Genomic DNA, 11,533 nt, shown 5'->3' with positions numbered 1-11,533 from the left:
TTGACCAGGATACACCCAGAGCTCGAAATTCCAGGACTTCAGATTCCAGATAGTTAGCTAGAGATAAAGATGGAAACTTGACTTAACAAAGTTCCAAAAACCTGCTGTGTCCTGAGGCACCATGGTGCCTTCCACATGGGTGATCTGAGTTCAACCAGTAGTATTGGGGTGTAAGCATTTTAACCAGAGCATTCCAAGACCCCAGACTATTGTGCAGAAATTCACCAGCAAACAGAGACCCTACCATTCTTTCTCCATCAATAAAGGTATCACTGCTACCTAGGATTTCAGAGCAGCTTAGCCCAACTTCCTATCCTCTATGCTCAGGAGGAGAGGGTGAGAAGTAGATGGAAGCTGCCCTCCAATCTGGAGCCCCAGGGCCTCCCAGCCTCATGTGTGGAGGCCCAGGCTGGAAGAGAGAATCAAGGAGGCCAGATGTAGTGTCCATCCTTTCCAGTCTTTGTTTATGGACAGCAGTGTCCCGCAGGCTGCTGTCCTACTTGCAGTACATCTTTTTTTTCCCTCCTGACTCAGGTGATGATGTCATGAAATACTCATGAGGCAATATAGGGTAGAGGTCAAGAGCTGAGGTCTTGGAGCAGTACCGCCTGGATTCCAAGCTTAGTTGTGTATATATCAGTCAGAGAATTTGAGCAATTTGCTTAAACTCCCTGGAATTCATGATCTTCCTTGTAAAGTGAAACCTCATCATTCCACAAGTACCTATTGTGCTGCTTCTCTGGAAGGCACTATTTGGGAGCTGAGGACACAGCCATAAGTGAATTAGGTAAGTTGCCTGCCACCATGGAACTTAAGTTCTAGAGGGGAAAGAGATAATGCACAAAAATGAATGTGTCCTGTTGAAGAGATAAGAGCTATGCAGAAAAATAAAGCAAGGTAAGAGAATAAAGAGTGAGGTGGATTATTTTAGATGGAGTAATCAAATAGTCTTCTCTTAGGAGATGACCGTTGACCATGTGTCTGAATGCAGTCAAGAATAAGTCATGCATGTAACTCGTGTTCCTTTCAGAGAAAACTTCGAATGCAAAGGCTCTGAGGCTGAACTGTGCCTGGGATAATGACACTGCCTGTTATACACAGTTACTGTGGGGTTTATTGGTTAATGCATGTAAGAACTTTTAACTGGCCCTGTACATAAATGTTTCTTGACAAATGCTGGTTGTTAGGATTATCAGACTGCTTCATATATTCTGGCCCAGCTAGCCCAGTTGTAGCTGAGGTAGGTAGTCCAGGTAGGCGAGGGGAGCAGGGCCACCCTGATGGTTGGAGACACTGCCACCTGCTGGGTCTGCTGGTAAACCTCATGGGTATGTGTAGCATGTTCAGAAGCTGGTGCTGTGTCTCCCATCTGCTGCCCATCCTTCCTCCTATATCTTGGTTTCTACTGGCTACACATCCATTCAGTTCCTTAAGTCAACTCTGCCTTCTGTTTCATATGAGATTCCTGTCATCAGTACTGCCTATGTCACCTGCCAAGTCCCAGCCCACTCTCCATCATGGTGCCAGGGATCCAAGGACAATTGTTTATCATATAGGAAGATGCCTTTAGTCATAGAAGATTGCTCCCGACACATATTTCACTGGGGCCTGGGTTTTTGTCAAATGGCTACCTCCCCCTTAAGTGAAAGAATAAAAAAAGAATAAAAGAAAAAGATTATGGTGGAGTTTAAAGAAAAAGATTATGGTGGAGTTTATCAGTTTATTAGACTGCCCACCTGCTCACTGGGGGTCTGGTGGTCTTATGAAAGAAAAATGGACAAACTCCCACAGAGCTGCCACTGCCTCAGTGCATTCACCATTTGAGGCTTGCACCTGCTCCCACAGACCCTTGACCTTCTGAAGTGGCTCTGTTGAATTATTTGTGATTTGTCATTTTATAAAAGAATAGTATACTTCCGGGTGCCCACAACTTTGTCCATATTTGGAAAAGTGACACGTAGAGAATGGCCTTCTAGTCATTCCTTGGTCTGGCTGCGTATGTGGTGGTATATTTAGTGTTCGCAGATGTAAGAGCCCAATTACCCACAAGACTTGCTTACAGAATACATCTTACATGATCCTCTGTGCCTGTGCCCTTACATAATATCCTGACGTGACATCCTAGAGTTAATAATATTGTCAACTTCAACAGATACTGTGAATCTATTAAAAGCTAGATGTAATGCTAAGACATTTCATTTTTTAAATCTCATTTCAACCTCACAACAATACTGTAAAACCCAGATGCTCCGTCCATCAGTAGACCACAAGATAACAACCCCATTAATAGCCAAATCTCAATAACGTGGGTCTGTATCCCTTGTCACTATTATATGTCCAGCAATTTACCAGGTTTCCTTCCATGAACTTCTTGGAACCATGAGAAATTCTTCTTGTCCCTAGATTCGGATAAGGGCCATATGGGTCTGGGTTTGAACCACTCCTAGGCTTTTCTGCAGGTCTCCTTTTCTTGCCCAAGACTTGTTTCACTCAAGCGCCTGTTGCTAATCTCCCTGGCACAGCTTTGTCTCAAGTGTAGGCTCAGACGCTTCCCATATTTCCCTACTGTCATAGGGAAGACTGAAATGTAATGCCTTAGTGAGATTCTTATGATAGTTTTGGGGAACAAAATGGAATAATATACAGAGGACTTAAAATTGATTATTAGATGATTGTTTTCAGAATCCTCAGGTTTAGCATTCTGAGGCCCTAGCTCCTACAATGTACTGCTGTTCCAGCTCCAATTGTCCAACATGTTGCAGTTCATGTTGGTAGTAAGACCTTTTTGCAAATGTGTCTTGTACTGGTTCCAAACTTCTTCTCCAGTTCTGAACAGAGAGGCAGTTATCCCACATCATCTAAATCCTAATGCTTGGGCTCTCATTTTCTACCGCAGGATGAAGAACAACCTCATCCATCTCCACAGGGGTTTGCCCCTGCTAAAGGCAATACGTAAAAACACAACATCCAGGCAGCCCGGGTGGCTCAGCGGTTTAGAGCTGCCTTCAGCCCAAGGCATGGTCCTGGAGACCATCTAGTCCAGCGTCCGGCTCCCTGCATGGATTGGAGCCTGCTTCTCCCTCTGCTTATGTCTGTGCCTCTCTCCCTCTCTCATGAATAAATAAATTAAATCTTTAAAAAGAAACCCCACAACATCCCATTAGGACATTTCCCAATTTCTGAGTTACTACCTATTGACTCACTTTATAGACAAGATATAAACAAGCTGTCCAAATTCAGCTTCAGATTTACCAACCCAGTCCCTTACAGACATAGGCTAAAACCAGCTGCCACAGCCTACTTGACACCTTCTAGTCTCTGATTCCAACCTCTAGTGTGCTTTGTACATGCAGTACCTCCACCAGCCCCCCCCATTACCTGCAGTTTCACTTTCTGCACTTTTGGTTATCTCCTGTCAACTGCAGCCCCAAAGCAGACGACCCTTCTCCTGACGTAATGTCAGCACAACCATAGTAGCCTAAAACTAGCATCACAAAGCCCGCATCATTCACCCCGCTACACCTCAGCCTGTAGGCATTTTATCATTTCACATCCTCAGAAGAAGGGTAAGTACAGTACAATAAGATACTTAGAGAGAGAGACACCACATTCACATAAGCTTTATTACAGTATATTATTATAATTGTTCTATCTTAGTAATAATTGTTAGCCTCTTACTATGCCTAATATATAACTTAAATTTTATCATAGGTATAATGGTATAGGAAAAAGTATAGTGTATGTAGGGTTTGGTACTATTCATGGTTTCAGGCATCTACTGGAGGTATTGAAACATCATATCCCCTGTGGATAAGGGGGAAATGACTGTATCATCCTATCTCATTCCCACCACAGCCCTACAGAATATGTATCACTGGTGTATTTGGGGTTTTGTGTTTTTTTTTTGTTTTTTGGATTTTTTTTGGTCACTTACTACAAACAAAAATTGATGAGATTAGCACTATTACTAAGTCCATGTAACAGATAAGGAAACTCAGGTGTAGAAAGTTTAAATAACTTGCCTTACATGACAGATATTTGTACGCATAGGACACCGTGTGTACTGAACATCCCCTCTTCCAATGCTACCTTCTTTGTCAAAGATAACCCACCACCCTGTGAACTTCTTAGTTAATTCCATGAACTACTGCTGTGTCTAATTTCCTTTCTAGCTTTGGAGCAGGCTGTTCAAATGTGTCAGCATCTCTCTCCAGCTCTATAGCTTTCAGATTAATCACCAAATAAGGCAAATATCATGTTTTCAAAACATGCCACTCCTAATTTATCACTCATGGATGTCACAGCCCTCACCCCACAACTTTTGGGTCTCCACACATTCTCTGACTTCCTTGCGCTGCTTTAGCATGCCTTTTTATTTTTCTTAATCCACATAACATGGCATTTTATTCTGTATTACAAAAGGTCTTTATTAATCACTACATATTATCTTACGTTGTTACCCTATGCTTTTTATTTCTGTATGTGTTTAACTTGTCATCAGTATAAAATTAGAACTCCCTTGAAGGTAAAGGCTATGTCTTAAACTTCTTTCATATTTTCTCCCAAGAAACTAATGTTATGCTAACTTCATACAAAATACTAAATGAATAGTGGCTCTATATATTGTTGACAAGAATTAACCAAAAAGGAAGGAACTGGTATACATAATTTGATAATATCTCTTAAAATAGGTTTTGAATTATTTTTCATATGACCAATAAATTCGCAAAGCTATAAATTGTTAATAGTAATTCCAGAAGCAAGTAGTGAAGCATTTTTATCTTTACTTTAAAAATTTAAAAAGAAACAAATCTCCATAATTCATAAATAGTTGTTGAAAAAGGAAACATACACATATAGTTTTTTAGTAACTTGAAAAAGAGTTAAAATAATTTCTTAAGGTTTCCAAGTAATAGTGTCCACATACTAATTGTTAGGTGGCCTTTCCTCAACATTTTCTAAAGTATCTCTAGATGTCTTTATCATCTGCTTTTTATAAATAAATTGAAAATGTGAGCCTTGCAGTTATTTAATAAAAAAAAAAAAGAGGTAGCTTTTTAAATTTGATTTTGGTGACAACTGTTTGATAGAGGCAAACGCCAAAACCTCTTTTTGAAGCATTTCAGTTTAATGATTTTTTTTTAACATACATTTAACAAAATAGTGAATAAAAAGCTCAACTAATTTACTATCCGCTTTGTGAACAGTAGCTTCCCTCTGCCTTTTTGGGAAACCGTGCAGCTTTCTGATTATAAATGGTGTGTCTTTTGTCTTGTTTCTTGATGTTTCTGGAGTTTAAAAAAATACCTTATGGTAAAGTTCAGCCTACTTCAGGAACATTAACATAAGAAGCCAAAGATTATCTTGCCATGGGCCATTGCTATGCCCTTAAATAATATAAATTTGATCAAAATCAGATATTGAAGTAGACAACATTCACTGGAAAGTTTTCATTTCTTTCCTATTTTCTTAAAATCCCTAGAAACTTGTTTATTTCAGTAAGGAGCCCACCTTCTTCCAAACACATCAGCCTTTCGAAAGCTTTATTTAAATGCCTCTGCCAAATGAAAGGCTCCTTTCATGCCATTTCAAGCCCTGAAGTACCAAAAGGGTAAATAACTTGAAGTATCATTTTTGACTGACTTGACTTTGAAACAGGCACAGTCAGCGTAAACAGCTGCTCAGCGGCGAGAAGCTTCCCTGCCTCTCTAAACAGTTGCCTCCCTTATCTGCTAATATCGGTAACGATGATAAACACCTTAATTCACTGGATTAATGAGTTAGAGCCAATAGAAAAGGACAAAACCCCATAACTTTTCCACAAACTTAGTTAAATGTCAAGGTTTTTAAAGGCCTAGTTAGCAAGTATATTAGATGAGATATGTCAGTTTCCCAATTTACGACTCTGACTTGTCTCTTGTGATTCCTTATAGCCTCTAGCCATTCTCCTCTTACCTGAGGCATTCTCTGGCAAAAACCTGATGCTTCCAGTCATTCTGCATTCTTGTGTTTCTTCAAAAATAATTGGACAGGCACCTTTCCATAAACAATCATCATTAGTTATATACGGTACACAGATACGAATACCACACAAATAAGTTTCAATGGAATGTCTTGAGCCAAATAGCAATAATTTGGCCCACATGTTACGGATGTGATTGACAGAGAGTTAATGCACTTAGCACTTTTCCAGGAGGCTCTGAGTATTAGCTCCTTGATGCTCAGAAAGTCCTGCTCCCAGAAAAATGACATAGACATTGACCACTGAGTTTGTTGCTATTCAATAGCCGGTTCCGTTTCCAGACTCTATGATTAAAGTCATTATAGAAACTGTCAGCAGGGGGGAAGAAATGGAAACTGTCACAAGAAGCAACTGTCTGAAATGTTAAAGATTCCCATAATGTTTAACGGTTTTAAAGCAGGGGGTTTTAACCTAATGAAGATCGACCTAAATTATAAAGCTGCAAGCTCCAAAGGGTTTCTGCTAGGTTGATTAGCTATCTACCTTTTTATCTTCTCTTTTAACCTTCTTGGAAAGATTCCGAAATAATCAAAATAAAAATAAATCTTTATACGTACATGGCTAGCTATGAACAAAGTTTACGATGAAAAGGAATTAGCATCTTTCCAGGATCTTTTCTTAGAAGCATGCCTATTATTATGGAAAAGATTGATGAAATGAAAGTATAAACTGAGTGAAATAGCACATACCGTGACAGTTTTTAGTCATTGTTTTTATATTCGAGGACCTCAATAATGCTAATGTTCGGTAGAACACAGTATTTCCAATAGGACAGTGAGCCTGGGCATGTTTGCAAGTTGCTGCTATCTCTTTTCCACTTAATGTTAGAAATAAAAATTCCTGGTTTATAATTAGGATTTATTACTGTTTGACAATCTCATACGGGGAGCACTAGATATGCAGACCATTAAGATGATTTAGAAGTTAAATTGCTTTGGAAATTCATTAATTGAAAAAACTGGACTCTTGAGTACATATGAGTGTTTATTAATATTATTAGATTATCAATTAATATTTTATCTCATTCTGTACTGTGTTTAAGAGCAAATGAGAAGTCTGAGAAACTGTCGCAGATCAGAGGAGCCTGTGGAGACATGATGATTAAGCGTAAAGTGGTATCCCGATTGGGATCCTAGAACAGAAATGACACATTAGGAAAAACTGGTGAAATTGTAATCAAGTGCAGAGTTTAGTTAACTGATATGGATTCCTTGGTTATGGCAAATGTATAATAGCGATTACGGTTGCTGTGGGACAGATACACACTAAAAAATGATTTGTCGTCATCTGAAATTCAAATGTAACTGGGTGTCCAGTACTTCATCAGCTAAATCTCTCAACCCTGATAATAATGTCAGATATTAACGATAGGAGAAAGTAGATGAGGGGTATGTGGGAACTGGCTGATATCTTTGCAACTTTTCTCTAAATTGAAAATCATTCTAAAATAAAAAGTATATTTAAATTTTTTAAAAGCATCTGGGAAAACATAGGGCCCATGATATACATTTTGCTTTAATATTTTAGTTGAAACATTTTCCACACCTAAGAAAGACTAAAATCTGACACCAGCCTAAACTTTTATTTTTTTTCAATATGTAAACAAGTTTGCCCTTTAAAAAATGTATGTTTTAACCCCATTTGCCAGTGAGAGGAGAGCCTAATACAATAACACTACCAGCAATATTCTTCTATTTATTTTTCTTTCCTCACCTGCTATGCCCAGGTTTTGACATTAAGAATATTGTGTTTGATATTTTCTGCATTAAAAACCACTTTAGGCTTTGGTTCCATTTTACTCCCAGTCAGAAAGATCAGAAAAAGCTCAAGTCACACAGTAAGAAACTTTATCCACTGAATGAGACATTATCCATTCCACCAGACTGCAAATCAAAGAGTATCTCTTAGGCTGCTTAAAAATTCATTTTAAAATCTGATCCTGATTGTACTTTTATGGTAATCTCATACCATCAATCATCCTTTTACCTTTAGTCTCTGGGTCCAGCGCTCTCCCCATAGATCTCATTCACTCTACCTCATTATAATTCTGTAGGTGAGAAAACAGGGGAAGAAACCTTAACAGAAAATGAGAGAAAGATGTAAATTTCTTGAGAAAAGTCAGGTTCACTAAGAAGCAGAGCTAATGATACGCTCTGATCTTCCCCCTTTTTTTGTAATTAAAAGATGGAAGGAAAAACGGACCCCAAAAAGGCAAAAAAAAAAATCCACAAAAAACCCCAAACTCTGTCTCCCATGCAAATAACATATTCCTAATCTGCATTCGGTCTCACTAATACACCTTATGGCTTTAAACTGCCAGGGATCTGACTTGTTTCTGCCATCTGAAGTGAACAAAAGAAATATTTTTGAAACTCTCGAGAACTTTTCTTGCATTGTGTGGTGTTTGCCTGCCCTCCCCCAGCGCTGCCTCCTTCCCAAGTCTGAGTTGTCACTGGGCGCCTGGCCCTGGCACGGCCTAGGTGCCCGCTCTGCGAGCAGTTGGTGGCAGCAGGGGGAGGGCCGCTGGCTGCGTGTCATCCGGAAAGCGCTCGTGGCAAGTGCAAGGATCTCTAACAGCCGGTTTAAGTCAAGCCTTCATTCAGCCTTTCCAGCATGATTCAATTTTACTAACAATAAATGTTATATTTTTGCTCCATTGATTTGAATGCTGACTCCGGTGTAAAGCATATTTCTTAGAGCCACAAGAAATGTAGCAGATCATAAACTCAGCGGTGCAGCTCAGCCTCCGCACATTTAGATTGGAGTAAGAAAAAAAAAGGCCATTAACCGCAAGGGAAGAAGGGACGGGTTTCTCTGAAGTACCAGGTCCGGCTGCACTATCATTTCTAACGTCTCGAACAAAATGTTGCCATAAACCACAGAATGCCAATAATAGCAATAATCCCTCCAAAATGGGTTGTTACCAGCAGTTAGTGACCAGTTTCTTAGTGAATGGCCTGAGGGGAAAGGCTTTAAGAAAAGCTGTATTCACTATTTCCTCCCAGGCAATTTCACTGGATGCATTAAACTGCATTTTCATTGGGATTTCAAAATGTTTGTGCTCTGACAAGGCGCTCATCACAAGGTCTTTTGATTAAACCTCCATCTCCACAGTCTTACGAGGAGCAAATAAGCAACCATCTGAACGCGGGAGAGGGGTAATTTCAACAGCCTCTTAATTAATAACAAATGACGTTCTGAAATATCTAAAAATATATATGCTGGTGGAATCCCGCGGAGCTTCTTTGTTCATGATTTAACGCCCTCTGCCATTCGCTGATGGGCTGTGAATTGGCCCTGGGTCCGCTCATTTGCTCCCGGAGATAACAACCGGCCGCAGCCCATGGCCTCGGGCCTCAGGAGTAGCAGGTGCGCTCTGCCAGAGCAAACGGGCTGATCCTCGGTGTGCCCTGCCCGGGGCGGGGGTAGGGGTGTGTGTGTGTGTGTGTGTGTGTGTGTGTGTGTGTGTGTTAAACTTCAACTATTTCGAAGGTGGCTGAGGGTAGGAGTGGGGAGGTGCCCAAGGAAATGAGTTTTCAGCAACTGCTTCTTAACAAGAGTCTGAACCCACTCAAATTTAGATTGAAAATTCAAGATTTAAGGGACCCAACTGTTATTTTAGGGCTTATGAAACACCAGCCCCCCTTCTTTTGAAAATGTAAGCTTTTTTATCAGAGGTCATGAGACATCTGTTTATTATTGGATAGTTTCTGTTAGAAACGAACTGTACTTCGCATGAAAACTCACTCGGGCCCATAGATTGGTACTTTGAAGTGATTGCAAGGAGCTTTTAAAGTTCATAAGTGAAATAATTAGAATCTAATAATAATTGATATTGAGACAAAGTGCCGGATCCCGTTCTTATTTGGCTTCCTAATACATATGAACACAAAGGTGTTTTTTTACTAACATGTGGGAATCGCTGACCTGAATATATTTCGGGTAATAGCATGGTGTACCATAGTTGAAATGTTCATAACTGAATAGTGATAATAGTAACAATAATGATAATTTTAACATTTGCTTCCCGAGAACTCCATAATAGTCTTTCAAATGCCGTCTTTTTTGATGCATTGTTTTTCCTGATTACCCCTAAAATAATTTCTTCTCCTGATTCATATTTTATACATGTAATTAACATATTAGAATGAGACATGACCACCCAAGCACTTTTCTTATTTCAAGGCATTCATCACAGAAATATACTTCTAGATTTAAACTAAAATGTTCTGACACTATTTATACATCAATCATAAATCATTCAGAAACACGAAGAGGTTACATAGTATTATTTAATTCATCTACTTCCACAGCCTACTGGTTTTAAGTGAAACACTTCAGTTGCTCATTAATCGCAAACATTAACCCAAATTTATAAATAAAGGCAAAAATGATTGACGTTACAAAGAAAATGACAAGCAGCAGGCACAGAGCTGCTCTTACTCATTATATCCAATGCTACTGAGATTACAAATACTTTTATGTGTGCATTGAGGGGACAAAGGTAAAGTATGTGCTGTCTCTCTCTATATATAGCTATATTATATTACATATATTTTTTCTTTGTGAAAAAAATCAAAGTGATATAAATGAAGCCTTACATAGTTTATCAAATTGAAAATATATTTCAAGGAAAATCAAACATACATATGAAATCAGAAGTTTTAATTTTCCTCATAACCAAAGTTCAAGGTAGGTCTGGCACCATTCTTTTTAAAGGATGGTTGGAAAATAATGGAGGGCAGGATTTGTCACCTGAAGTGGATGCGTTGAGAATTAATCAGTCTATGAAGCATTCATAATGAAAGAATGAAGAAGCTGCCCCACTCGGAACTATGTAACCATTTTACAGTATGAAAAGGAAGGATGGAGAGGGTCCTGCCTGTGGCAGGTGAATAGAAATCCTGGCCACACACTTGAGCTCTGGGGGAGGAGGGAAGCACTGAGCCTGATACCCCCAAATCTGTTCTCCTCCACCCCCTGAAATTATTTTAGTGGAGACAAAGCTTTTTATCCCACACTGTACCTCAGGGAAAAATGATAGTATAAAATGTCTGGTCAAGATGGGCAGAGGACGAGGGAAGGAATGCAACCATACTGAGTGTGGCCATGGATGGGATGAAGAGGGGCTATGGACACAGGAAACCAGCTTTGTAACTCTTCAGTGATTCTTCCTTTGGTTAGTGCTTCTGCCCATAAATTCATCTTTAAGGAATGTTATACAGATCTTTTTTTTTTTTTTTTAATTTTTTATTTATTTATGATAGTCACAGAGAGAGAGAGAGAGAGGCAGAGACACAGGCAGAGGGAGAAGCAGGCTCCATGCACCAGGAGCCCGACGTGGGATTCGATCCCGGGTCTCCAGGATCGCGCCCCGGGCCAAAGGCAGGCGCCAAACCGCTGCGCCACCCAGGGATCCCTATACAGATCTTAAAATAGACAGAGTGCTGAATTCCTTGGAAGGAGATAAGCAATCATTCCAGTACGACCATGTCTTGAATATTATGGGGC

The 11,533-nt window shown here is 39.6% G+C and overlaps 1 long non-coding RNA gene across 1 annotated transcript; it reads right to left on the bottom strand.

Moving 5' to 3' along the window:
* Positions 1–6,988: 6,988 nt before the first annotated feature.
* On the bottom strand, positions 6,989–8,559 carry LOC112654556 (uncharacterized). The gene is made up of 3 exons (XR_003133105.3): positions 8,322–8,559; positions 8,009–8,097; positions 6,989–7,154 (listed from the first exon to the last, which is right to left on the bottom strand). It is a non-coding gene; the product is annotated as an uncharacterized LOC112654556 (long non-coding RNA).
* Positions 8,560–11,533: the final 2,974 nt, after the last annotated feature.

The sequence above is a fragment of the Canis lupus genome, chromosome 15, assembly GCF_003254725.2.
Source record: "Canis lupus dingo isolate Sandy chromosome 15, ASM325472v2, whole genome shotgun sequence".
Classification (NCBI taxonomy): domain Eukaryota; kingdom Metazoa; phylum Chordata; class Mammalia; order Carnivora; family Canidae; genus Canis; species Canis lupus.
This window is presented reverse-complemented; position numbering and strand designations above follow the sequence as displayed.